Source organism: Epinephelus fuscoguttatus, linkage group LG11, assembly GCF_011397635.1.
Source record: "Epinephelus fuscoguttatus linkage group LG11, E.fuscoguttatus.final_Chr_v1".
In the NCBI taxonomy this organism is placed as follows: Eukaryota; Metazoa; Chordata; class Actinopteri; order Perciformes; family Serranidae; genus Epinephelus; species Epinephelus fuscoguttatus.
In genome coordinates, this window is record NC_064762.1 from 33,929,434 (window position 1) to 33,956,363 (window position 26,930).

Below are 26,930 nucleotides of genomic sequence, written 5' to 3' on the forward strand. Positions count from 1 at the left end.
CCCCCGCTGAAGGACCGCAGTGAGAGCATTAGTCCTCACAAGGTCATGTCTCTGAGGGGGAGACTTGTCCTGAAGAGAAGGATTTTTTTTAATTCTCATGGCCTCATCTGAGGGGTCCTGCCGCAGATGGCCAGATGGACCCTTCCTGAAGGACACTGTCATCCTTCCTGGGAAGAAGCTGAAGGACTTCTTCATTATCTCCTGTGCACAGCACAAACAATGCACATTATATGGTAATAATTAAACATGTAATCCTGCCGTCAGCAGAGTTATTCATGTTTACATTAATCAATCAGCATTTTTAATGTCTAGGTAACAATGTTTGATATTACACAGATGGATGGTAGATAAAGAAGATAGAAGGAGATATACTTTATTAATCCCTAAGGGTAAATTCTATTTTTTTCACTCTATTTTCATATACACACAGGCCCAAAATACACACACATGCACAAATTGTGGATGAATAGACATACATGCAGGCAGGCAGACTGACAGACATATAGATAGATAACATTAAACAAATGAGATGACAAAATGTCTGTTTCACTAAAATCATTCATTCATTCATTCATTCATTCTAACATGTAGACTCTTTACCCACTCAAAATGTACACTAAACCTGCCCAAAATATGACTGTGGCAAAATATTCACAATAACTGCTCATGAACTTACAAACGATGGGACAAAGACCTCAGTTTTAAAGTCACGTTACAAAACATGATGAATGAGTCACATAAAACAAGATTTCATGTCAGTCTCAGCAGAGAGGGACTGAAAAGGATTGACAGCTCTTTCACATGTGCAAAACTAAAATTAGCCATTGTTAACACTGACATATAATTTTACATACAGCACATAACCAATGTAACGTACCGAACCTCAGCTAACGTTACTGTAATACAGTTAACGTTAGCAAACAACAGACCGAGACAGAACAACAAAACTTGAGCATACTCTTTGCAATATTATACAGTTTGGCCAAATACTCATCTGAGAATCGTTAATTTTGTACTTAAAACTTACGTTTGACGAGTATGACTCTTTGTTTACTGTGATAAAAAACACCGCGAAATGGAAAAAGCCCACTGCTCTCTGTTTACTGCTGCTGTTGTTCTGTCTGTCACTCACAGAGATAACGTCTCCTTACTGTAAAGAAAGGGGGGAAACAGCGCCACCAAAATCCCACTTGTGGTCAAAATATATATTGCAGTGTTAGGGTAAGAACTACCGTTGAGAATGAATGGAAAAGTTAAGGGAGTTAGTGTCTACTATACTCGCCGCCCGCGCGAAAGGTCCCCAGTTCGAAACTGGGCGGAAACACGTTTGTTTGTTCACAGAGAGCACTGCTTGACAAGGAACAACAAACACAACATGTACGCTGGATGGGCAAAACTGCCATGACACCCCCCAACAACTGTTGAAGGGTAAAGAACTGGTCCACGGTTCCACTACCAGCACCGTCTGTGCATTGTCACTCCTGATTCTGGATCTGACCTTCAGTTATTGGCCAGCACCTCCTATACTGGAAAAGCTTATGCCAGGGAGGCTCGAAACCAATCCAGAGTCCAGCACTATAGCTCCCCTGAAAGCAACCTGTGGTAGGACTATTATATTTCATGGAGAAATCATTTCCTAACATAAGTTGTTGATAAGGGTGAAAGCATGGAGAATGGAGGATGCCTTCAGCATCGCAGGGCAAATCTCATCCACACCTGGTACCTTGGCGCTGAGGAGCTGCTGACGTACCTCAAACAACTGTGCCAGGGATATGGGTGAGGCTTTCCCCAAGTCTTCAAACTCTGCCTCATCCACAGAGGGTGTGTCGGTCGGGTTCAGGAGTTCCTCAAAGGGCTCGTTCCACCCCCTGAATATATTCCAAGGTCTCCTCTCTTGCTGAACACGGCCAGAGTCAAGACCTGCCCAAATCGTCGGTTTTGCTAGGAGGTCCTCGAGACCGACAGAGAGTCCTCTCCGTAGCTCTCCTGAAATCAACATGTGGTAGTACTATTGTATTTCACAGAGCAATCATTTCCCAATATAAGTTGTTGGTAATGGTGAATCCTCGGTTTTCCGTGCGGTAACAGCCGCTGCTGCTGTCTTTCTTAGTGAATAATAATTTCAGCCTTTACTTGAAACCTTCTGTACCTCAGCAGCTGAAGGTGCACTGGCGCTGGCACACATAACAAGTCTTTTCAACAGTTTCCGTAGTGTAGTGGTTATCACGTTAGCCTAACACGCGAAAGGTCCCCAGTTCGAAACTGGCGGAAACACGTTTGTTTGTTCACAGAGCGCACTGCTTGACAAGGAACAACAAACACGACATGTACGCTGGATGGGCAAACTGCCACGATACCTCCAACAACTGCTGAAGGGTAAAGAACTGGTCCACTACTAGCACAGACTACGCATTGCCACTCCTGGTTCTGCATCTGACCTTCAATTATTGGCCAGCACCTCCTATACCGGAAAAGCTTATGCCAGGGAGGCTCGAGACCAATCCAGAGTCCAACACCATAGTTCCCCCGAAAGCAACCTGTGGTAGGACTATCATATTTCATGCATAAATCATTTCCCAACACAAGTTGTTGATAAGGGTGAAAGCATGGAGAATGGAGGATGCCTTCAGCATCGCAGGGCAAATCTCATCCACACCTGGTACCTTGGCGCTGAGGAGCTGCTTATGTACCTCAGACCACTGTGCCAGGGATATAGGAGAGGCTTTCCCCAAGTCTTCAAACTCTGCCTCATCCACAGAGGGTGCGTTGGTCGGGTTCAGGAGTTCCTCAAAGGGCTCGTTCCACCCCCTGAATATATTCCAAGGTCTCCTCCCTTGCTGAACACGGCCAGAGTCAAGACCTGCTTTCACCTGAATCGTCGGTTTTGCTAGGGCGTCCTGCAGACCAACCGAGTCCTCTCTGTAGCTCTCCTGAAATCAACATGTGGTAGGTTTTCCTGTGCGGTAACAGCCGCTGCCGCTGCTGTCTTGGTGAATAATCAGCAACGGGTGAAAAACCACGACTCCCGTCGAGAATCGAACCCGGTCTTCAGCGTGACAGGCGGAGATACTGTCCACTATACTAACGAGGAAGGCTGCGTCATCATTTTTAGCACCTGAGCGCGCAGGGGTATTGTTCCAGCAGGAACACACAAAGATATACAGGGAAGTATTTGCGTTAGTAGACCAAAGGTGTGGAATGTGGATAAAACCACTTAATAGGCGACTCAATGTAACGTCACAATGAATATGAAGGTTACGCATTTCAGCCTTAACTTGAAGACTGCTGAATTTCAGCGGCTGACGGTGCACTGGCGCCAGCACACGTATAACAATTGTTTCGTCAGTTTCCGTAGTGTAGTGGTCATCACGTTAGCCTCACACGCGAAAGGTCCCCAGTTCGAAACTGGGGAAACACATTTGTTTGTTCACAGAGAGCACTGCTTGACAAGGAACAACAAACACAACATGTACGCTGGATGGGCAAAACTGCCATGACACCCCAACAACTGTTGAAGGGTAAAGAACTGGTCCACGGTTCCACTACCAGCACCGTCTGTGCATTGTCACTCCTGATTCTGGATCTGACCTTCAGTTATTGGCCAGCACCTCCTATACTGGAAAAGCTTATGCCAGGGAGGCTCGAAACCAATCCAGAGTCCAGCACTATAGCTCCCCTGAAAGCAACCTGTGGTAGGACTATTATATTTCATGGAGAAATCATTTCCTAACATAAGTTGTTGATAAGGGTGAAAGCATGGAGAATGGAGGATGCCTTCAGCATCGCAGGGGCAAATCTCATCCACACCTGGTACCTTGGCGCTGAGGAGCTGCTGACGTACCTCAAACAACTGTGCCAGGATATGGGTGAGGCTTTCCCCAAGTCTTCAAACTCTGCCTCATCCACAGAGGGTGTGTCGGTCGGGTTCAGGAGTTCCTCAAAGGGCTCGTTCCACCCCCTGAATATATTCCAAGGTCTCCTCTCTTGCTGAACACGGCCAGAGTCAAGACCTCCCCCCCCAAATCGTCGGTTTTGCTAGGAGGTCCTCGAGACCGACAGAGAGTCCCTCTCCGTAGCTCTCCTGAAATCAACATGTGGTAGTACTATTGTATTTCACAGAGCAATCATTTCCCAATATAAGTTGTTGGTAATGGTGAATCCTCGGTTTTCCGATGCGGTAACAGCCGCTGCTGCTGTCTTGCGTTTCTTAGTGAATAATAATTTCAGCCTTTACTTGAAACCTTCTGTACCTCAGCAGCTGAAGGTGCACTGACGCTGGCACACGCATAACAAGTCTTTTCAACAGTTTCCGTAGTGTAGTGGTTATCACGTTAGCCTAACACGTGAAAGGTCCCCAGTTCGAAACTGGCGGAAACACGTTTGTTTGTTCACAGAGCGCACTGCTTGACAAGGAACAACAAACACGACATGTACGCTGGATGGGCAAACTGCCACGATACCTCCAACAACTGCTGAAGGGTAAAGAACTGGTCCACTACTAGCACAGACTACGCATTGCCACTCCTGGTTCTGCATCTGACCTTCAATTATTGGCCAGCACCTCCTATACCGGAAAAGCTTATGCCAGGAGGCTCGAGACCAATCCAGAGTCCAACACCATAGTTCCCCCGAAAGCAACCTGTGGTAGGACTATCATATTTCATGCATAAATCATTTCCCAACACAAGTTGTTGATAAGGGTGAAAGCATGGAGAATGGAGGATGCCTTCAGCATCGCAGGGCAAATCTCATCCACACCTGGTACCTTGGCGCTGAGGAGCTGCTTATGTACCTCAGACCACTGTGCCAGGGATATAGGAGAGGCTTTCCCAAGTCTTCAAACTCTGCCTCATCCACAGAGGGTGCGTTGGTCAGGTTCAGGAGTTCCTCAAAGGGCTCGTTCCACCCCTGAATATATTCCAAGGTCTCCTCCTTGCTGAACACGGCCAGAGTCAAGACCTGCTTTCCCCCCCTGAATCGTCGGTTTTGCTAGGACGTCCTGCAGACCAACCGAGAGTCCCTCTCTGTAGCTCTCCTGAAATCAACATGTGGTAGGTTTTCCTGTGCGGTAACAGCCGCTGCCGCTGCTGTCTTGGTGAATAATCAGCAACGGGTAGAAAAACACGACTCCCCGTCGGGGAATCGAACCCCGGTCTTCAGAGTGACAGGCGGAGATACTGTCCACTATACTAACGAGGAAGGCTGCATCATCATTTTTAGCACCTGACCGCGCAGGGGGTAGTGGTCCAGCAGGGAACACACAACGCTATACCGGGAAGTATGTGCGTTAGTAGACCAAAGGTGTGGAATGTGGATAAAACCACTTAATAGACGACTCAATGTAACGTCACAATGAATATGAAGGACGCATTTCAGCCTTAACTTGAAGACTGCTGAATTTCAGCGGCTGACGGTGCACTGACGCCAGCACACGTATAACAATTGTTTCGTCAGTTTCCGTGAGTGTAGTGGTCATCACGTTAGCCTCACGCGAAAGGTCCCCAGTTCGAAACTGGGCGGAAACACATTTGTTTGTTCACAGAGAGCACTGCTTGACAAGGAACAACAAACACAACATGTACGCTGGATGGGCAAAACTGCCATGACACCCCCCAACAACTGTTGAAGGGTAAAGAACTGGTCCACGGTTCCACTACCAGCACCGTCTGTGCATTGTCACTCCTGATTCTGGATCTGACCTTCAGTTATTGGCCAGCACCTCCTATACTGGAAAAGCTTATGCCAGGAGGCTCAAACCAATCCAGAGTCCAGCACTATAGCTCCCTGAAAGCAACCTGTGGTAGGACTATTATATTTCATGGAGAAATCATTTCCTAACATAAGTTGTTGATAAGGGTGAAAGCATGGAGAATGGAGGATGCCTTCAGCATCGCAGGGCAAATCTCATCCACACCTGGTACCTTGGCGCTGAGGAGCTGCTGACGTACCTCAAACAACTGTGCCAGGGATATGGGTGAGGCTTTCCCCAAGTCTTCAAACTCTGCCTCATCCACAGAGGGTGTGTCGGTCGGGTTCAGGAGTTCCTCAAAGGGCTCGTTCCACCCCCTGAATATATTCCAAGGTCTCCGGTCTTGAGGAACACGGCCAGAGTCTATACCTGCCCCCCCCCCCCCCCAAATCGTCGGTTTTGCTAGGAGGTCCTCGAGACCGACAGAGAGTCCCTCTCCGTAGCTCTCCTGAAATCAACATGTGGTAGTACTATTGTATTTCACAGAGCAATCATTTCCCAATATAAGTTGTTGGTAATGGTGAATCCTCGGTTTTCCGGTAACAGCCGCTGCTGCTGTCTTGCGTTTCTTAGTGAATAATAATTTCAGCCTTTACTTGAAACCTTCTGTACCTCAGCAGCTGAAGGTGCACTGACGCTGGCACACACATAACAAGTCTTTTCAACAGTTTCCGTAGTGTAGTGGTTATCACGTTCGCCTAACACGCGAAAGGTCCCCAGTTCGAAACTGGCGGAAACACGTTGTTTGTTCACAGAGCGCACTGCTTGACAAGGAACAACAAACACGACATGTACGCTGGATGGGCAAACTGCCACGATACCTCCAACAACTGCTGAAGGGTAAAGAACTGGTCCACTACTAGCACAGACTACGCATTGCCACTCCTGGTTCTGCATCTGACCTTCAATTATTGGCCAGCACCTCCTATACCGGAAAAGCTTATGCCAGGAGGCTCGAGACCAATCCAGAGTCCAACACCATAGTTCCCCCGAAAGCAACCTGTGGTAGGACTATCATATTTCATGCATAAATCATTTCCCAACACAAGTTGTTGATAAGGGTGAAAGCATGGAGAATGGAGGATGCCTTCAGCATCGCAGGGCAAATCTCATCCACACCTGGTACCTTGGCGCTGAGGAGCTGCTTATGTACCTCAGACCACTGTGCCAGGGATATAGGAGAGGCTTTCCCCAAGTCTTCAAACTCTGCCTCATCCACAGAGGGTGCGTTGGTCGGGTTCAGGAGTTCCTCAAAGGGCTCGTTCCACCCCCTGAATATATTCCAAGGTCTCCTCCCTTGCTGAACACGGCCAGAGTCAAGACCTGCTTTCCCCCCCTGAATCGTCGGTTTTGCTAGGACGTCCTGCAGACCAACCGAGAGTCCCTCTCTGTAGCTCTCCTGAAATCAACATGTGGTAGGTTTTCCTGTGCGGTAACAGCCGCTGCCGCTGCTGTCTTGGTGAATAATCAGCAATGGGTAGAAAAACACGACTCCCCGTCGAGAAATCGAACCCGGTCTTCAGCGTGACAGGCGGAGATACTGTCCACTATACTAACGAGGAAGGCTGCGTCATCATTTTTAGCACCTGAACGCGCAGGTGGTATTGTTCCAGCAGGAACACACAAAGATATACAGGGAAGTATTTGCGTTAGTAGACCAAAGGTGTGGAATGTGGATAAAACCACTTAATAGACTCAATGTAACGTCACAATGAATATGAAGGTTACGCATTTCAGCCTTAACTTGAAGACTGCTGAATTTCAGCGGCTGACGGTGCACTGGCGCCAGCACCGCATATAACAATTGTTTTCGTCAGTTTCCGTAGTGTAGTGGTCATCACGTTCGCCACACTGCGAAAGGTCCCCAGTTGAAACTGGGCGGAAACACATTTGTTTGTTCACAGAGAGCACTGCTTGACAAGGAACAACAAACACAACATGTACGCTGGATGGGCAAAACTGCCATGACACCCCAACAACTGTTGAAGGGTAAAGAACTGGTCCACGGTTCCACTACCAGCACCGTCTGTGCATTGTCACTCCTGATTCTGGATCTGACCTTCAGTTATTGGCCAGCACCTCCTATACTGGAAAAGCTTATGCCAGGGAGGCTCGAAACCAATCCAGAGTCCAGCACTATAGCTCCCCTGAAAGCAACCTGTGGTAGGACTATTATATTTCATGGAGAAATCATTTCCTAACATAAGTTGTTGATAAGGGTGAAAGCATGGAGAATGGAGGATGCCTTCAGCATCGCAGGGCAAATCTCATCCACACCTGGTACCTTGGCGCTGAGGAGCTGCTGGCGTACCTCAAACAACTGTGCCAGGGATATGGGTGAGGCTTTCCCCAAGTCTTCAAACTCTGCCTCATCCACAGAGGGTGTGTCGGTCGGGTTCAGGAGTTCCTCAAAGGGCTCGTTCCACCCCCTGAATATATTCCAAGGTCTCCTCTCTTGCTGAACACGGCCAGAGTCAAGACCTGCCCCCCCCCCCCCAAATCGTCGGTTTTGCTAGGAGGTCCTCGAGACCGACAGAGAGTCCCTCTCCGTAGCTCTCCTGAAATCAACATGTGGTAGTACTATTGTATTTCACAGAGCAATCATTTCCCAATATAAGTTGTTGGTAATGGTGAATCCTCGGTTTTCCCTTGCGGTAACAGCCGCTGCTGCTGTCTTGCGTTTCTGAGTGAATAATAATTTCAGCCTTTACTTGAAACCTTCTGTACCTCAGCAGCTGAAGGTGCACTGGCGCTGGCACGCGCATAACAAGTCTTTTCAACAGTTTCCGTAGTGTAGTGGTTATCACGTTAGCCTAACACGCGAAAGGTCCCCAGTTGAAACTCGGAAACACGTTTGTTTGTTCACAGAGCGCACTGCTTGACAAGGAACAACAAACACGACATGTACGCTGGATGGGCAAACTGCCACGATACCTCCAACAACTGCTGAAGGGTAAAGAACTGGTCCACTACTAGCACAGACTACGCATTGCCACTCCTGGTTCTGCATCTGACCTTCAATTATTGGCCAGCACCTCCTATACCGGAAAAGCTTATGCCAGGGAGGCTCGAGACCAATCCAGAGTCCAACACCATAGTTCCCCCGAAAGCAACCTGTGGTAGGACTATCATATTTCATGCATAAATCATTTCCCAACACAAGTTGTTGATAAGGGTGAAAGCATGGAGAATGGAGGATGCCTTCAGCATCGCAGGGCAAATCTCATCCACACCTGGTACCTTGGCGCTGAGGAGCTGCTTATGTACCTCAGACCACTGTGCCAGGGATATAGGAGAGGCTTTCCCCAAGTCTTCAAACTCTGCCTCATCCACAGAGGGTGCGTTGGTCGGGTTCAGGAGTTCCTCAAAGGCTCCACCCCCTGAATATATTCCAAGGTCTCCTCCCTGGCTGAACACGGCGAGAGTCAAGACCTGCTTTCCCCTGAATCGTCGGTTTTGCTAGGACGTCCTGCAGACCAACCGAGAGTCCCTCTCTGTAGCTCTCCTGAAATCAACATGTGGTAGGTTTTCCTGTGCGGTAACAGCCGCTGCCATCTTGGTGAATAATCAGCAACGGGTAGAAAAACACGACTCCCCGTCGGGGAATCGAACCCCGGTCTTCAGCGTGACAGGCGGAGATACTGTCCACTATACTAACGAGGAAGGCTGCGTCATCATTTTTAGCACCTGAACGCGCGCAGGGGTATTGTTCCAGCAGGAACACACAAAGATATACAGGGAAGTATTTGCGTTAGTAGACCAAAGGTGTGGAATGTGGATAAAACCACTTAATAGGCGACTCAATGTAACGTCACAATGAATATGAAGGTTACGCATTTCAGCCTTAACGAAGACTGCTGAATTTCAGCGGCTGACGGTGCACTGACGCCAGCACACGTATAACAATTGTTTTCGTCAGTTTCCGTAGTGTAGTGGTCATCACGTTCGCCTCACACGCGAAAGGTCCCCAGTTCGAAACTGGGCGGAAACACATTTGTTTGTTCACAGAGAGCACTGCTTGACAAGGAACAACAAACACAACATGTACGCTGGATGGGCAAAACTGCCATGACACCCCCCAACAACTGTTGAAGGGTAAAGAACTGGTCCACGGTTCCACTACCAGCACCGTCTGTGCATTGTCACTCCTGATTCTGGATCTGACCTTCAGTTATTGGCCAGCACCTCCTATACTGGAAAAGCTTATGCCAGGGAGGCTCGAAACCAATCCAGAGTCCAGCACTATAGCTCAACAGAAAGCAACCTGTGGTAGGACTATTATATTTCATGGAGAAATCATTTCCTAACATAAGTTGTTGATAAGGGTGAAAGCATGGAGAATGGAGGATGCCTTCAGCATCGCAGGGCAAATCTCATCCACACCTGGTACCTTGGCGCTGAGGAGCTGCTGGCGTACCTCAAACAACTGTGCCAGGGATATGGGTGAGGCTTTCCCCAAGTCTTCAAACTCTGCCTCATCCACAGAGGGTGTGTCGGTCGGGTTCAGGAGTTCCTCAAAGGGCTGTTCCACCCCCGTAATATCTTCCAAGGTCTCCTCTCTTGCTGAACACGGCCAGAGTCAAGACCTGCCCCCCCCCCCAAATCGTCGGTTTTGCTAGGAGGTCCTCGAGACCGACAGAGAGTCCCTCTCCGTAGCTCTCCTGAAATCAACATGTGGTAGTACTATTGTATTTCACAGAGCAATCATTTCCCAATATAAGTTGTTGGTAATGGTGAATCCTCGGTTTTCCGATGCGGTAACAGCCGCTGCTGCTGTCTTCGTTTCTTAGTGAATAATAATTTCAGCCTTTACTTGAAACCTTCTGTACCTCAGCAGCTGAAGGTGCACTGGCACACACATAACAAGTCTTTTCAACAGTTTCCGTAGTGTAGTGGTTATCACGTTAGCCTAACACGCGAAAGGTCCCCAGTTCGAAACTGGGCGGAAACACGTTGTTTGTTCACAGAGCGCACTGCTTGACAAGGAACAACAAACACGACATGTACGCTGGATGGGCAAACTGCCACGATACCTCCAACAACTGCTGAAGGGTAAAGAACTGGTCCACTACTAGCACAGACTACGCATTGCCACTCCTGGTTCTGCATCTGACCTTCAATTATTGGCCAGCACCTCCTATACCGGAAAAGCTTATGCCAGGGAGGCTCGAGACCAATCCAGAGTCCAACACCATAGTTCCCGAAAGCAACCTGTGGTAGGACTATCATATTTCATGCATAAATCATTTCCCAACACAAGTTGTTGATAAGGGTGAAAGCATGGAGAATGGAGGATGCCTTCAGCATCGCAGGGCAAATCTCATCCACACCTGGTACCTTGGCGCTGAGGAGCTGCTTATGTACCTCAGACCACTGTGCCAGGGATATAGGAGAGGCTTTCCCCAAGTCTTCAAACTCTGCCTCATCCACAGAGGGTGCGTTGGTCGGGTTCAGGAGTTCCTCAAAGGGCTCGTTCCACCCCCTGAATATATTCCAAGGTCTCCTCCCTTGCTGAACACGGCCAGAGTCAAGACCTGCTTTCCCCCCCTGAATCGTCGGTTTTGCTAAGACGTCCTGCAGACCAACCGAGAGTCCCTCTCTGTAGCTCTCCTGAAATCAACATGTGGTAGGTTTTCCTGTGCGGTAACAGCCGCTGCCGCTGCTGTCTTGGTGAATAATCAGCAACGGGTAGAAAAACACGACTCCCCGTCGGGGAATCGAACCCCGGTCTTCCGCGTGACAGGCGGAGATACTGTCCACTATACTAACGAGGAAGGCTGCGTCATCATTTTTAGCACCTGACCGCGCAGGTGGTAGTGTTCCAGCAGGAACACACAAAGATATACAGGGAAGTATTTGCGTTAGTAGACCAAAGGTGTGGAATGTGGATAAAACCACTTAATAGACGACTCAATGTAACGTCACAATGAATATGAAGGTTACGCATTTCAGCCTTAACTTGAAGACTGCTGAATTTCAGCGGCGGGTGCACTGACGCCAGCACACGTATAACAATTGTTTTCGTCAGTTTCCGTAGTGTAGTGGTCATCACGTTAGCCTCACACGCGAAAGGTCCCCAGTTTGAAACTGGGCGGAAACACATTTGTTTGTTCACAGAGAGCACTGCTTGACAAGGAACAACAAACACAACATGCGCTGGATGGGCAAAACTGCCATGACACCCCCCAACAACTGTTGAAGGGTAAAGAACTGGTCCACGGTTCCACTACCAGCACCGTCTGTGCATTGTCACTCCTGATTCTGGATCTGACCTTCAGTTATTGGCCAGCACCTCCTATACTGGAAAAGCTTATGCCAGGAGGCTCAAACCAATCCAGAGTCCAGCACTATAGCTCCTGAAAGCAACCTGTGGTAGGACTATTATATTTCATGGAGAAATCATTTCCTAACATAAGTTGTTGATAAGGGTGAAAGCATGGAGAATGGAGGATGCCTTCAGCATCGCAGGGCAAATCTCATCCACACCTGGTACCTTGGCGCTGAGGAGCTGCTGACGACTCAAACAACTGTGCCAGGGATATGGGTGAGGCTTTCCCCAAGTCTTCAAACTCTGCCTCATCCACAGAGGGTGTGTCGGTCGGGTTCAGGAGTTCCTCAAAGGGCTCGTTCCACCCCCTGAATATATTCCAAGGTCTCCTCTCTTGCTGAACACGGCCAGAGTCAAGACCTGCCCCCCCCCCCCCAAATCGTCGGTTTTGCTAGGAGGTCCTCGAGACCGACAGAGAGTCCCTCTCCGTAGCTCTCCTGAAATCAACATGTGGTAGTACTATTGTATTTCACAGAGCAATCATTTCCCAATATAAGTTGTTGGTAATGGTGAATCCTCGGTTTTCCCGTGCGGTAACAGCCGCTGCTGCTGTCTTGCGTTTCTTAGTGAATAATAATTTCAGCCTTTACTTGAAACCTTCTGTACCTCAGCAGCTGAAGGTGCACTGACGCTGGCACACGCATAACAAGTCTTTTCAACAGTTTCCGTGAGTGTAGTGGTTATCACGTTAAGCCTAACACGCGAAAGGTCCCCAGTTGAAACTGGGCGGAAACACGTTTGTTTGTTCACAGAGCGCACTGCTTGACAAGGAACAACAAACACGACATGTACGCTGGATGGGCAAACTGCCACGATACCTCCAACAACTGCTGAAGGGTAAAGAACTGGTCCACTACTAGCACAGACTACGCATTGCCACTCCTGGTTCTGCATCTGACCTTCAATTATTGGCCAGCACCTCCTATACCGGAAAAGCTTATGCCAGGCAGGCTCGAGACCAATCCAGAGTCCAACACCATAGTTCCCCCGAAAGCAACCTGTGGTAGGACTATCATATTTCATGCATAAATCATTTCCCAACACAAGTTGTTGATAAGGGTGAAAGCATGGAGAATGGAGGATGCCTTCAGCATCGCAGGGCAAATCTCATCCACACCTGGTACCTTGGCGCTGAGGAGCTGCTTATGTACCTCAGACCACTGTGCCAGGGATATAGGAGAGGCTTTCCCCAAGTCTTCAAACTCTGCCTCATCCACAGAGGGTGCGTTGGTCGGGTTCAGGAGTTCCTCAAAGGGCTCGTTCCACCCCCTGAATATATTCAAGGTCTCCTCCCTTGCTGAACACGGCCAGAGTCAAGACCTGCTTTCCCCTGAATCGTCGGTTTTGCTAGGGCGTCCTGCAGACCAACCGAGAGTCCCTCTGTAGCTCTCCTGAAATCACCTTGTGGTAGGTGTTCCTGTGCGGTAACAGCCGCTGCCGCTGCTGTCTTGGTGAATAATCAGCAACGGGTAGAAAAACACGACTCCCCGTCGGGGAATCGAACCCCGGTCTTCCGCGTGACAGGCGGAGATACTGTCCACTATACTAACGAGGAAGGCTGCGTCATCATTTTTAGCACCTGAACGCGCAGGGGGTATTGTTCCAGCAGGGAACACACAAAGATATACAGGGAAGTATTTGCGTTAGTAGACCAAAGGTGTGGAATGTGGATAAAACCACTTAATAGACGACTCAATGTAACGTCACAATGAATATGAAGGTTACGCATTTCAGCCTTAACTTGAAGACTGCTGAATTTCAGCGGCTGACGGTGCACTGACGCCAGCACACGTATAACAATTGTTTTCGTCAGTTTCCGTGAGTGTAGTGGTCATCACGTTGCCTCACACGCGAAAGGTCCCCAGTTCGAAACTGGCGGAAACACATTTGTTTGTTCACAGAGAGCACTGCTTGACAAGGAACAACAAACACAACATGCGCTGGATGGGCAAAACTGCCATGACACCCCCCAACAACTGTTGAAGGGTAAAGAACTGGTCCACGGTTCCACTACCAGCACCGTCTGTGCATTGTCACTCCTGATTCTGGATCTGACCTTCAGTTATTGGCCAGCACCTCCTATACTGGAAAAGCTTATGCCAGGGAGGCTCTAAACCAATCCAGAGTCCAGCACTATAGCTCCCCTGAAAGCAACCTGTGGTAGGACTATTATATTTCATGGAGAAATCATTTCCTAACATAAGTTGTTGATAAGGGTGAAAGCATGGAGAATGGAGGATGCCTTCAGCATCGCAGGGCAAATCTCATCCACACCTGGTACCTTGGCGCTGAGGAGCTGCTGACGTACCTCAAACAACTGTGCCAGGGATATGGGTGAGGCTTTCCCCAAGTCTTCAAACTCTGCCTCATCCACAGAGGGTGTGTCGGTCGGGTTCAGGAGTTCCTCAAAGGGCTCGTTCCACCCCCTGAATATATTCCAAGGTCTCCTCTCTTGCTGAACACGGCCAGAGTCAAGACCTGCCCCCCCCCCCCAAATCGTCGGTTTTGCTAGGAGGTCCTCGAGACCGACAGAGAGTCCCTCTCCGTAGCTCTCCTGAAATCAACATGTGGTAGTACTATTGTATTTCACAGAGCAATCATTTCCCAATATAAGTTGTTGGTAATGGTGAATCCTCGGTTTTCCGATGGTAACAGCCGCTGCTGCTGTCTTCGTTTCTTAGTGAATAATAATTTCAGCCTTTACTTGAAACCTTCTGTACCTCAGCAGCTGAAGGTGCACTGGCGCTGGCACACGCATAACAAGTCTTTTCAACAGTTTCCGTAGTGTAGTGGTTATCACGTTCGCCTAACGCGAAAGGTCCCCAGTTCGAAACTGGCGGAAACACGTTTGTTTGTTCACAGAGCGCACTGCTTGACAAGGAACAACAAACACGACATATGCGCTGGATGGGCAAACTGCCACGATACCTCCAACAACTGCTGAAGGGTAAAGAACTGGTCCACTACTAGCACAGACTACGCATTGCCACTCCTGGTTCTGCATCTGACCTTCAATTATTGGCCAGCACCTCCTATACCGGAAAAGCTTATGCCAGGGAGGCTCGAGACCAATCCAGAGTCCAACACCATAGTTCCCGAAAGCAACCTGTGGTAGGACTATCATATTTCATGCATAAATCATTTCCCAACACAAGTTGTTGATAAGGGTGAAAGCATGGAGAATGGAGGATGCCTTCAGCATCGCAGGGCAAATCTCATCCACACCTGGTACCTTGGCGCTGAGGAGCTGCTTATGTACCTCAGACCACTGTGCCAGGGATATAGGAGAGGCTTTCCCCAATTCTTAAAACTCTGCCTCATCCACAGAGGGTGCGTTGGTCGGGTTCAGGAGTTCCTCAATGGGATAGTTCCACCCCCTGAATATATTCAAAGGTCCCATCCCTTGCTGAACACGGCCAGAGTCAAGACCTGCTTTCCCCCCCTGAATCGTCGGTTTTGCTAAGACGTCCTGCAGACCAACCGAGAGTCCCTCTCTGTAGCTCTCCTGAAATCAACATGTGGTAGGTTTTCCTGTGCGGTAACAGCCGCTGCTGTCTTGGTGAATAATCAGCAGCGGTAGAAAAACACGACTCCCCGGGAATCGAACCCGGTCTTCAGCGTGACAGGCGGAGATACTGTCCACTATACTAACGAGGAAGGCTGCGTCATCATTTTTAGCACCTGAGCGCAGGGGGTATTGTTCCAGCAGGAAACACAAAGATATACAGGGAAGTATTTGCGTTAGTAGACCAAAGGTGTGGAATGTGGATAAAACCACTTAATAGACGACTCAATGTAACGTCACAATGAATATGAAGGTTACGCATTTCAGCCTTAACTTGAAGACTGCTGAATTTCAGCGGCTGACGGTGCACTGACGCCAGCACACGTATAACAATTGCTTTCGTCAGTTTCCGTAGTGTAGTGGTCATCACGTTCGCCTCACACGCTGTGAAAGGTCCCCAGTTGAAACTGGCGGAAACACATTTGTTTGTTCACAGAGAGCACTGCTTGACAAGGAACAACAAACACAACATGTACGCTGGATGGGCAAAACTGCCATGACACCCCAACAACTGTTGAAGGGTAAAGAACTGGTCCACGGTTCCACTACCAGCACCGTCTGTGCATTGTCACTCCTGATTCTGGATCTGACCTTCAGTTATTGGCCAGCACCTCCTATACTGGAAAAGCTTATGCCAGGGAGGCTCAAACCAATCCAGAGTCCAGCACTATAGCTCCCTGAAAGCAACCTGTGGTAGGACTATTATATTTCATGGAGAAATCATTTCCTAACATAAGTTGTTGATAAGGGTGAAAGCATGGAGAATGGAGGATGCCTTCAGCATCGCAGGGCAAATCTCATCCACACCTGGTACCTTGGCGCTGAGGAGCTGCTGACGTACCTCAAACAACTGTGCCAGGGATATGGGTGAGGCTTTCCCAAGTCTTCAAACTCTGCCTCATCCACAGAGGGTGTGTCGGTCGGGTTCAGGAGTTCCTCAAAGGGCTCGTTCCACCCCCTGAATATATTCCAAGGTCTCCTCTCTTGCTGAACACGGCCAGAGTCAAGACCTGCCCCCCCCCCCCCCAAATCGTCGGTTTTGCTAGGAGGTCCTCGAGACCGACAGAGAGTCCCTCTCCGTAGCTCTCCTGAAATCAACATGTGGTAGTACTATTGTATTTCACAGAGCAATCATTTCCCAATATAAGTTGTTGGTAATGGTGAATCCTCGGTTTTCCCGTGCGGTAACAGCCGCTGCTGCTGTCTTGCGTTTCTTAGTGAATAATAATTTCAGCCTTTACTTGAAACCTTCTGTACCTCAGCAGCTGAAGGTGCACTGACGCTGGCACACACATAACAAGTCTTTTCAACAGTTTCCGTAGTGTAGTGGTTATCACGTTCGCCTAACACGAAAGGTCCCCAGTTGAAACTGGCGAAACACGTTTGTTTGTTCACAGAGCGCACTGCTTGACAAGGAACAACAAACACGACATGTACGCTGGATGGGCAAACTGCCACGATACCTCCAACAACTGCTGAAGGGTAAAGAACTGGTCCACTACTAGCACAGACTACGCATTGCCACTCCTGGTTCTGCATCTGACCTTCAATTATTGGCCAGCACCTCCTATACCGGAAAAGCTTATGCCAGGGAGGCTCGAGACCAATCCAGAGTCCAACACCATAGTTCCCGAAAGCAACCTGTGGTAGGACTATCATATTTCATGCATAAATCATTTCCCAACACAAGTTGTTGATAAGGGTGAAAGCATGGAGAATGGAGGATGCCTTCAGCATCGCAGGGGCAAATCTCATCCACACCTGGTACCTTGGCGCTGAGGAGCTGCTTATGTACCTCAGACCACTGTGCCAGGGATATAGGAGAGGCTTTCCCCAAGTCTTCAAACTCTGCCTCATCCACAGAGGGTGCGTTGGTCGGGTTCAGGAGTTCCTCAAAGGGCTCGTTCCACCCCCTGAATATATTCCAAGGTCTCCTCCCTTGCTGAACACGGCCAGAGTCAAGACCTGCTTTCCCCCCCTGAATCGTCGGTTTTGCTAGGACGTCCTGCAGACCAACCGAGAGTCCCTCTCTGTAGCTCTCCTGAAATCAACATGTGGTAGGTTTTCCTGTGCGGTAACAGCCGCTGCCGCTGCCATCTTGGTGAATAATCAGCAACGGGTAGAAAAACACGACTCCCCGTCGGGGAATCGAACCCCGGTCTTCCGCGTGACAGGCGGAGATACTGTCCACTATACTAACGAGGAAGGCTGCGTCATCATTTTTAGCACCTGAGCGCGGGTGGTATTGTTCCAGCAGGGAACACACAAAGATATACAGGGAAGTATTTGCGTTAGTAGACCAAAGGTGTGGAATGTGGATAAAACCACTTAATAGACGACTCAATGTAACGTCACAATGAATATGAAGGTTACGCATTTCAGCCTTAACTTGAAGACTGCTGAATTTCAGCGGCTGACGGTGCACTGACGCCAGCACACGTATAACAATTGTTTTCGTCAGTTTCCGTAGTGTAGTGGTCATCACGTTAGCCTCACGCGAAAGGTCCCCAGTTGAAACTGGCGGAAACACATTTGTTTGTTCACAGAGAGCACTGCTTGACAAGGAACAACAAACACAACATGTACGCTGGATGGGCAAAACTGCCATGACACCCCCCAACAACTGTTGAAGGGTAAAGAACTGGTCCACGGTTCCACTACCAGCACCGTCTGTGCATTGTCACTCCTGATTCTGGATCTGACCTTCAGTTATTGGCCAGCACCTCCTATACTGGAAAAGCTTATGCCAGGGAGGCTCGAAACCAATCCAGAGTCCAGCACTATAGCTCCTGAAAGCAACCTGTGGTAGGACTATTATATTTCATGGAGAAATCATTTCCTAACATAAGTTGTTGATAAGGGTGAAAGCATGGAGAATGGAGGATGCCTTCAGCATCGCAGGGCAAATCTCATCCACACCTGGTACCTTGGCGCTGAGGAGCTGCTGACGACCTCAAACAACTGTGCCAGGGATATGGGTGAGGCTTTCCCCAAGTCTTCAAACTCTGCCTCATCCACAGAGGGTGTGTCGGTCGGGTTCAGGAGTTCCTCAAAGGGCTCGTTCCAGCCCCTGACGATGTTCCAAGGTCTCAGCTCTTGCTGATCACGGCCAGAGTCAAGACCTGCCCCCCCCCCCCCCAAATCGTCGGTTTTGCTAGGAGGTCCTCGAGACCGACAGAGTCCCTCTCCGTAGCTCTCCTGAAATCAACATGTGGTAGTACTATTGTATTTCACAGAGCAATCATTTCCCAATATAAGTTGTTGGTAATGGTGAATCCTCGGTTTTCCCGTGCGGTAACAGCCGCTGCTGCTGTCTTGCGTTTCTTAGTGAATAATAATTTCAGCCTTTACTTGAAACCTTCTGTACCTCAGCAGCTGAAGGTGCACTGACGCTGGCACACGCATAACAAGTCTTTTCAACAGTTTCCGTAGTGTAGTGGTTATCACGTTCGCCTAACACGCGAAAGGTCCCCAGTTCGAAACTGGGCGGAAACACGTTTGTTTGTTCACAGAGCGCACTGCTTGACAGGAACAACAAACACGACATGTACGCTGGATGGGCAAACTGCCACGATACCTCCAACAACTGCTGAAGGGTAAAGAACTGGTCCACTACTAGCACAGACTACGCATTGCCACTCCTGGTTCTGCATCTGACCTTCAATTATTGGCCAGCACCTCCTATACCGGAAAAGCTTATGCCAGGGAGGCTCGAGACCAATCCAGAGTCCAACACCATAGTTCCCCCGAAAGCAACCTGTGGTAGGACTATCATATTTCATGCATAAATCATTTCCCAACACAAGTTGTTGATAAGGGTGAAAGCATGGAGAATGGAGGATGCCTTCAGCATCGCAGGGCAAATCTCATCCACACCTGGTACCTTGGCGCTGAGGAGCTGCTTATGTACCTCAGACCACTGTGCCAGGGATATAGGAGAGGCTTTCCCAAGTCTTCAAACTCTGCCTCATCCACAGAGGGTGCGTTGGTCGGGTTCAGGAGTTCCTCAAAGGGCTCGTTCCACCCCTGAATATATTCCAAGGTCTCCTCCTTGCTGAACACGGCCAGAGTCAAGACCTGCTTTCCCCTGAATCGTCGGTTTTGCTAGGGCGTCCTGCAGACCAACCGAGAGTCCCTCTGTAGCTCTCCTGAAATCAACATGTGGTAGGTTTTCCTGTGCGGTAACAGCCGCTGCCGCTGCTGTCTTGGTGAATAATCAGCAGCGGGTAGAAAACACGACTCCCGTCGGGAATCGAACCGGTCTTCAGCGTGACAGGCGGAGATACTGTCCACTATACTAACGAGGAAGGCTGCGTCATCATTTTTAGCACCTGAACGCGCAGGTGGTATTGTTCCAGCAGGAACACACAAAGATATACAGGGAAGTATTTGCGTTAGTAGACCAAAGGTGTGGAATGTGGATAAAACCACTTAATAGACGACTCAATGTAACGTCACAATGAATATGAAGGTTACGCATTTCAGCCTTAACTTGAAGACTGCTGAATTTCAGCGGCTGACGGTGCACTGACGCCAGCACACGTATAACAATTGTTTTCGTCAGTTTCCGTAGTGTAGTGGTCATCACGTTGCCTCACACGCGAAAGGTCCCCAGTTGAAACTGGCGGAAACACATTTGTTTGTTCACAGAGAGCACTGCTTGACAAGGAACAACAAACACAACATGTACGCTGGATGGGCAAAACTGCCATGACACCCCCCAACAACTGTTGAAGGGTAAAGAACTGGTCCACGGTTCCACTACCAGCACCGTCTGTGCATTGTCACTCCTGATTCTGGATCTGACCTTCAGTTATTGGCCAGCACCTCCTATACTGGAAAAGCTTATGCCAGGGAGGCTCAAACCAATCCAGAGTCCAGCACTATAGCTCCCCTGAAAGCAACCTGTGGTAGGACTATTATATTTCATGGAGAAATCATTTCCTAACATAAGTTGTTGATAAGGGTGAAAGCATGGAGAATGGAGGATGCCTTCAGCATCGCAGGGCAAATCTCATCCACACCTGGTACCTTGGCGCTGAGGAGCTGCTGACGTACCTCAAACAACTGTGCCAGGGATATGGGTGAGGCTTTCCCAAGTCTTCAAACTCTGCCTCATCCACAGAGGGTGTGTCGGTCGGGTTCAGGAGTTCCTCAAAGGGCTCGTTCCACCCCCTGAATATATTCCAAGGTCTCCTCTCTTGCTGAACACGGCCAGAGTCCAGGCCTGCCCCAAATCGTCGGTTTTGCTAGGAGGTCCTCGAGACCGACAGAGAGTCCTCTCCGTAGCTCTCCTGAAATCAACATGTGGTAGTACTATTGTATTTCACAGAGCAATCATTTCCCAATATAAGTTGTTGGTAATGGTGAATCCTCGGTTTTCCGTGCGGTAACAGCCGCTGCTGCTGTCTTGCGTTTCTTAGTGAATAATAATTTCAGCCTTTACTTGAAACCTTCTGTACCTCAGCAGCTGAAGGTGCACTGACGCTGGCACACGCATAACAAGTCTTTTCAACAGTTTCCGTAGTGTAGTGGCGCCTAAAGGTCCCCAGTTCGAAACTGGCGGAAACACGTTTGTTTGTTCACAGAGCGCACTGCTTGACAAGGAACAACAAACACGACATGTACGCTGGATGGGCAAACTGCCACGATACCTCCAACAACTGCTGAAGGGTAAAGAACTGGTCCACTACTAGCACAGACTACGCATTGCCACTCCTGGTTCTGCATCTGACCTTCAATTATTGGCCAGCACCTCCTATACCGGAAAAGCTTATGCCAGGAGGCTCGAGACCAATCCAGAGTCCAACACCATAGTTCCCCCGAAAGCAACCTGTGGTAGGACTATCATATTTCATGCATAAATCATTTCCCAACACAAGTTGTTGATAAGGGTGAAAGCATGGAGAATGGAGGATGCCTTCAGCATCGCAGGGCAAATCTCATCCACACCTGGTACCTTGGCGCTGAGGAGCTGCTTATGTACCTCAGACCACTGTGCCAGGGATATAGGAGAGGCTTTCCCCAAGTCTTCAAACTCTGCCTCATCCACAGAGGGTGCGTTGGTCGGGTTCAGGAGTTCCTCAAAGGGCTCGTTCCACCCCCTGAATATATTCCAAGGTCTCCTCCCTTGCTGAACACGGCCAGAGTCAAGACCTGCTTTCCCCCCCTGAATCGTCGGTTTTGCTAGGACGTCCTGCAGACCAACCGAGAGTCCCTCTCTGTAGCTCTCCTGAAATCAACATGTGGTAGGTTTTCCTGTGCGGTAACAGCCGCTGCCATCTTGGTGAATAATCAGCAACGGGTAGAAAAACACGACTCCCGGGAATCGAACCCCGGTCTTCCGCGTGACAGGCGGAGATACTGTCCACTATACTAACGAGGAAGGCTGCGTCATCATTTTTAGCACCTGAACGCGCAGGGGGTATTGTTCCAGCAGGAAACACACAAAGATATACAGGGAAGTATTTGCGTTAGTAGACCAAAGGTGTGGAATGTGGATAAAACCACTTAATAGACGACTCAATGTAACGTCACAATGAATATGAAGGTTACGCATTTCAGCCTTAACTTGAAGACTGCTGAATTTCAGCGGCTGACGGTGCACTGACGCCAGCACACGTATAACAATTGCTTTCGTCAGTTTCCGTAGTGTAGTGGTCATCACGTTCGCCTCACACGCGAAAGGTCCCCAGTTCGAAACTGGGCGGAAACACATTTGTTTGTTCACAGAGAGCACTGCTTGACAAGGAACAACAAACACAACATGTACGCTGGATGGGCAAAACTGCCATGACACCCCCCAACAACTGTTGAAGGGTAAAGAACTGGTCCACGGTTCCACTACCAGCACCGTCTGTGCATTGTCACTCCTGATTCTGGATCTGACCTTCAGTTATTGGCCAGCACCTCCTATACTGGAAAAGCTTATGCCAGGGAGGCTCAAACCAATCCAGAGTCCAGCACTATAGCTCCTGAAAGCAACCTGTGGTAGGACTATTATATTTCATGGAGAAATCATTTCCTAACATAAGTTGTTGATAAGGGTGAAAGCATGGAGAATGGAGGATGCCTTCAGCATCGCAGGGCAAATCTCATCCACACCTGGTACCTTGGCGCTGAGGAGCTGCTGACGCACTCAAACAACTGTGCCAGGGATATGGGTGAGGCTTTCCCCAAGTCTTCAAACTCTGCCTCATCCACAGAGGGTGTGTCGGTCGGGTTCAGGAGTTCCTCAAAGGGCTCGTTCCACCCCCTGAATATATTCCAAGGTCTCCTCTCTTGCTGAACACGGCCAGAGTCAAGACCTGCCCCCCCCCCCAAATCGTCGGTTTTGCTAGGAGGTCCTCGAGACCGACAGAGAGTCCCTCTCCGTAGCTCTCCTGAAATCAACATGTGGTAGTACTATTGTATTTCACAGAGCAATCATTTCCCAATATAAGTTGTTGGTAATGGTGAATCCTCGGTTTTCCCGTGCGGTAACAGCCGCTGCTGCTGTCTTGCGTTTCTTAGTGAATAATAATTTCAGCCTTTACTTGAAACCTTCTGTACCTCAGCAGCTGAAGGTGCACTGACGCTGGCACACGCATAACAAGTCTTTTCAACAGTTTCGTAGTGTAGTGGTTATCACGCTTCTAACACGCGAAAGGTCCCCAGTTGAAACTGGCGGAAACACGTTTGTTTGTTCACAGAGCGCACTGCTTGACAAGGAACAACAAACACGACATGTACGCTGGATGGGCAAACTGCCACGATACCTCCAACAACTGCTGAAGGGTAAAGAACTGGTCCACTACTAGCACAGACTACGCATTGCCACTCCTGGTTCTGCATCTGACCTTCAATTATTGGCCAGCACCTCCTATACCGGAAAAGCTTATGCCAGGGAGGCTCGAGACCAATCCAGAGTCCAACACCATAGTTCCCCCGAAAGCAACCTGTGGTAGGACTATCATATTTCATGCATAAATCATTTCCCAACACAAGTTGTTGATAAGGGTGAAAGCATGGAGAATGGAGGATGCCTTCAGCATCGCAGGGCAAATCTCATCCACACCTGGTACCTTGGCGCTGAGGAGCTGCTTATGTACCTCAGACCACTGTGCCAGGGATATAGGAGAGGCTTTCCCCAAGTCTTCAAACTCTGCCTCATCCACAGAGGGTGCGTTGGTCGGGTTCAGGAGTTCCTCAAAGGGCTCGTTCCACCCCCTGAATATATTCCAAGGTCTCCTCCCTTGCTGAACACGGCCAGAGTCAAGACCTGCTTTCCCCCCCTGAATCGTCGGTTTTGCTAGGACGTCCTGCAGACCAACCGAGAGTCCCTCTCTGTAGCTCTCCTGAAATCAACATGTGGTAGGTTTTCCTGTGCGGTAACAGCCGCTGCCATCTTGGTGAATAATCAGCAATGGGTAGAAAAACACGACTCCCCGTCGAATCGAACGGTCTTCCGCGTGACAGGCGGAGATACTGTCCACTATACTAACGAGGAAGGCTGCATCATCATTTTTAGCACCTGAACGCGCAGGTGGTATTGTTCCAGCAGGGAACACACAAAGATATACAGGGAAGTATTTGCGTTAGTAGACCAAAGGTGTGGAATGTGGATAAAACCACTTAATAGACGACTCAATGTAACGTCACAATGAATATGAAGGTTACGCATTTCAGCCTTAACTTGGTGACTGCTGAATTTCAGCGGCTGACGGTGCACTGACGCCAGCACACGTATAACAATTGTTTTCGTCAGTTTCCGTAGTGTAGTGGTCATCACGTTCGCCTCACTGCGAAAGGTCCCCAGTTCGAAACTGGGCGGAAACACATTTGTTTGTTCACAGAGAGCACTGCTTGACAAGGAACAACAAACACAACATGTACGCTGGATGGGCAAAACTGCCATGACACCCCCCAACAACTGTTGAAGGGTAAAGAACTGGTCCACGGTTCCACTACCAGCACCGTCTGTGCATTGTCACTCCTGATTCTGGATCTGACCTTCAGTTATTGGCCAGCACCTCCTATACTGGAAAAGCTTATGCCAGGGAGGCTCGAAACCAATCCAGAGTCCAGCACTATAGCTCCTGAAAGCAACCTGTGGTAGGACTATTATATTTCATGGAGAAATCATTTCCTAACATAAGTTGTTGATAAGGGTGAAAGCATGGAGAATGGAGGATGCCTTCAGCATCGCAGGGCAAATCTCATCCACACCTGGTACCTTGGCGCTGAGGAGCTGCTGACGCTCAAACAACTGTGCCAGGGATATGGGTGAGGCTTTCCCCAAGTCTTCAAACTCTGCCTCATCCACAGAGGGTGTGTCGGTCGGGTTCAGGAGTTCCTCAAAGGGCTCGTTCCACCCCCTGAATATATTCCAAGGTCTCCTCTCTTGCTGAACACGGCCAGAGTCAAGACCTGCCCCCCCCCCCAAATCGTCGGTTTTGCTAGGAGGTCCTCGAGACCGACAGAGAGTCCCTCTCCGTAGCTCTCCTGAAATCAACATGTGGTAGTACTATTGTATTTCACAGAGCAATCATTTCCCAATATAAGTTGTTGGTAATGGTGAATCCTCGGTTTTCCCGTGCCGTAACAGCCGCTGCTGCTGTCTTGCGTTTCTTAGTGAATAATAATTTCAGCCTTTACTTGAAACCTTCTGTACCTCAGCAGCTGAAGGTGCACTGACGCTCACACGATAACAAGTCTTTTCAACAGTTTCCGTAGTGTAGTGGTTATCACGTTCGCCTAACAGCGAAAGGTCCCCAGTTCGAAACTGGGCGGAAACACGTTTGTTTGTTCACAGAGCGCACTGCTTGACAAGGAACAACAAACACGACATGTACGCTGGATGGGCAAACTGCCACGATACCTCCAACAACTGCTGAAGGGTAAAGAACTGGTCCACTACTAGCACAGACTACGCATTGCCACTCCTGGTTCTGCATCTGACCTTCAATTATTGGCCAGCACCTCCTATACCGGAAAAGCTTATGCCAGGCAGGCTCGAGACCAATCCAGAGTCCAACACCATAGTTCCCCCGAAAGCAACCTGTGGTAGGACTATCATATTTCATGCATAAATCATTTCCCAACACAAGTTGTTGATAAGGGTGAAAGCATGGAGAATGGAGGATGCCTTCAGCATCGCAGGGCAAATCTCATCCACACCTGGTACCTTGGCGCTGAGGAGCTGCTTATGTACCTCAGACCACTGTGCCAGGGATATAGGAGAGGCTTTCCCCAAGTCTTCAAACTCTGCCTCATCCACAGAGGGTGCGTTGGTCAGGTTCAGGAGTTCCTCAAAGGGCTCGTTCCACCCCCTGAATATATTCCAAGGTCTCCTCCCTTGCTGAACACGGCCAGAGTCAAGACCTGCTTTCCCCCCCTGAATCGTCGGTTTTGCTAGGACGTCCTGCAGACCAACCGAGAGTCCCTCTCTGTAGCTCTCCTGAAATCAACATGTGGTAGGTTTTCCTGTGCGGTAACAGCCGCTGCCGCTGCTGTCTTGGTGAATAATCAGCAACGGGTAGAAAAACACGACTCCCCGTCGGGGAATCGAACCCCGGTCTTCCGCGTGACAGGCGGAGATACTGTCCACAACACTAACAAGGAAGGCTGCATCATCATTTTTAGCACCTGAACGCGCAGGTGGTATTGTTCCAGCAGGGAACACACAAAGATATACAGGGAAGTATTTGCGTTAGTAGACCAAAGGTGTGGAATGTGGATAAAACCACTTAATAGACGACTCAATGTAACGTTACAATGAATATGAAGGGTTCGCATTTCAGCCTTAACTTGAAGTCAGAGGACGAAGGTGAACACCTTGATTGTGATGTCGAGGAGGCTGGAGCCCTTTAAATACGGCTTGACCACATATTATTCTTGGTAAGTAGTTAGTGCTCAAAACAGGCTGTAATCATGGAGCCCTGAAGGAGAGGGCTGTATTGGGACTGGGTCCCACGGGTACAATGCAAATATTGTGGGAGCGAGCGGTTTGGACTTTGCTGCGGGCAGGAACGGGCGGCTAAAAAAAACACTGCGAGGTCTTGATGCATATGCATAAGCATTTCCACTCTATATTTATTCATAAATGGACAAATATGCCCTGAACCAGCTTTCATACCAATTTGCCGCTTGCTCCACCTATCTGTCTGTCTGTCTGTCTCTCTGTAAGCTCCATCTGTCATGAGACAAACATGAAAGAAGACTTGCAGTTTATTGTGTTTCACCAGTGACGAGCTGTCATTACGCGCGACAATTACGCACAGCTGCGCGCTCTTTATAACTCACTGTGA

At 49.1% G+C, this 26,930-nt stretch overlaps 9 non-coding genes across 9 annotated transcripts; 6 read left to right on the forward strand and 3 right to left on the reverse strand.

Annotated features, from left to right (window-relative positions):
• Window positions 1-6,416: 6,416 nt before the first annotated feature.
• On the forward strand, window positions 6,417-6,488 carry trnav-aac (transfer RNA valine (anticodon AAC)). The gene has a single exon. It is a non-coding gene; the product is annotated as a tRNA-Val (tRNA).
• Window positions 6,489-9,667: 3,179 nt separating this feature from the next.
• trnav-cac (transfer RNA valine (anticodon CAC)) lies at window positions 9,668-9,740 on the forward strand. The gene has a single exon. It is a non-coding gene; the product is annotated as a tRNA-Val (tRNA).
• An 887-nt stretch (window positions 9,741-10,627) lies between these two features.
• Window positions 10,628-10,700, forward strand: trnav-aac (transfer RNA valine (anticodon AAC)). Its single transcript has one exon. It is a non-coding gene; the product is annotated as a tRNA-Val (tRNA).
• Window positions 10,701-11,451: 751 nt separating this feature from the next.
• On the reverse strand, window positions 11,452-11,523 carry trnad-guc (transfer RNA aspartic acid (anticodon GUC)). The gene has a single exon. It is a non-coding gene; the product is annotated as a tRNA-Asp (tRNA).
• Window positions 11,524-11,776: 253 nt separating this feature from the next.
• On the forward strand, window positions 11,777-11,849 carry trnav-cac (transfer RNA valine (anticodon CAC)). Its single transcript has one exon. It is a non-coding gene; the product is annotated as a tRNA-Val (tRNA).
• Window positions 11,850-13,560: 1,711 nt separating this feature from the next.
• Window positions 13,561-13,632, reverse strand: trnad-guc (transfer RNA aspartic acid (anticodon GUC)). The gene has a single exon. It is a non-coding gene; the product is annotated as a tRNA-Asp (tRNA).
• A 4,143-nt stretch (window positions 13,633-17,775) lies between these two features.
• Window positions 17,776-17,847, reverse strand: trnad-guc (transfer RNA aspartic acid (anticodon GUC)). The gene has a single exon. It is a non-coding gene; the product is annotated as a tRNA-Asp (tRNA).
• A 1,217-nt stretch (window positions 17,848-19,064) lies between these two features.
• On the forward strand, window positions 19,065-19,137 carry trnav-aac (transfer RNA valine (anticodon AAC)). The gene has a single exon. It is a non-coding gene; the product is annotated as a tRNA-Val (tRNA).
• Window positions 19,138-22,284: 3,147 nt separating this feature from the next.
• trnav-cac (transfer RNA valine (anticodon CAC)) lies at window positions 22,285-22,357 on the forward strand. Its single transcript has one exon. It is a non-coding gene; the product is annotated as a tRNA-Val (tRNA).
• Window positions 22,358-26,930: the final 4,573 nt, after the last annotated feature.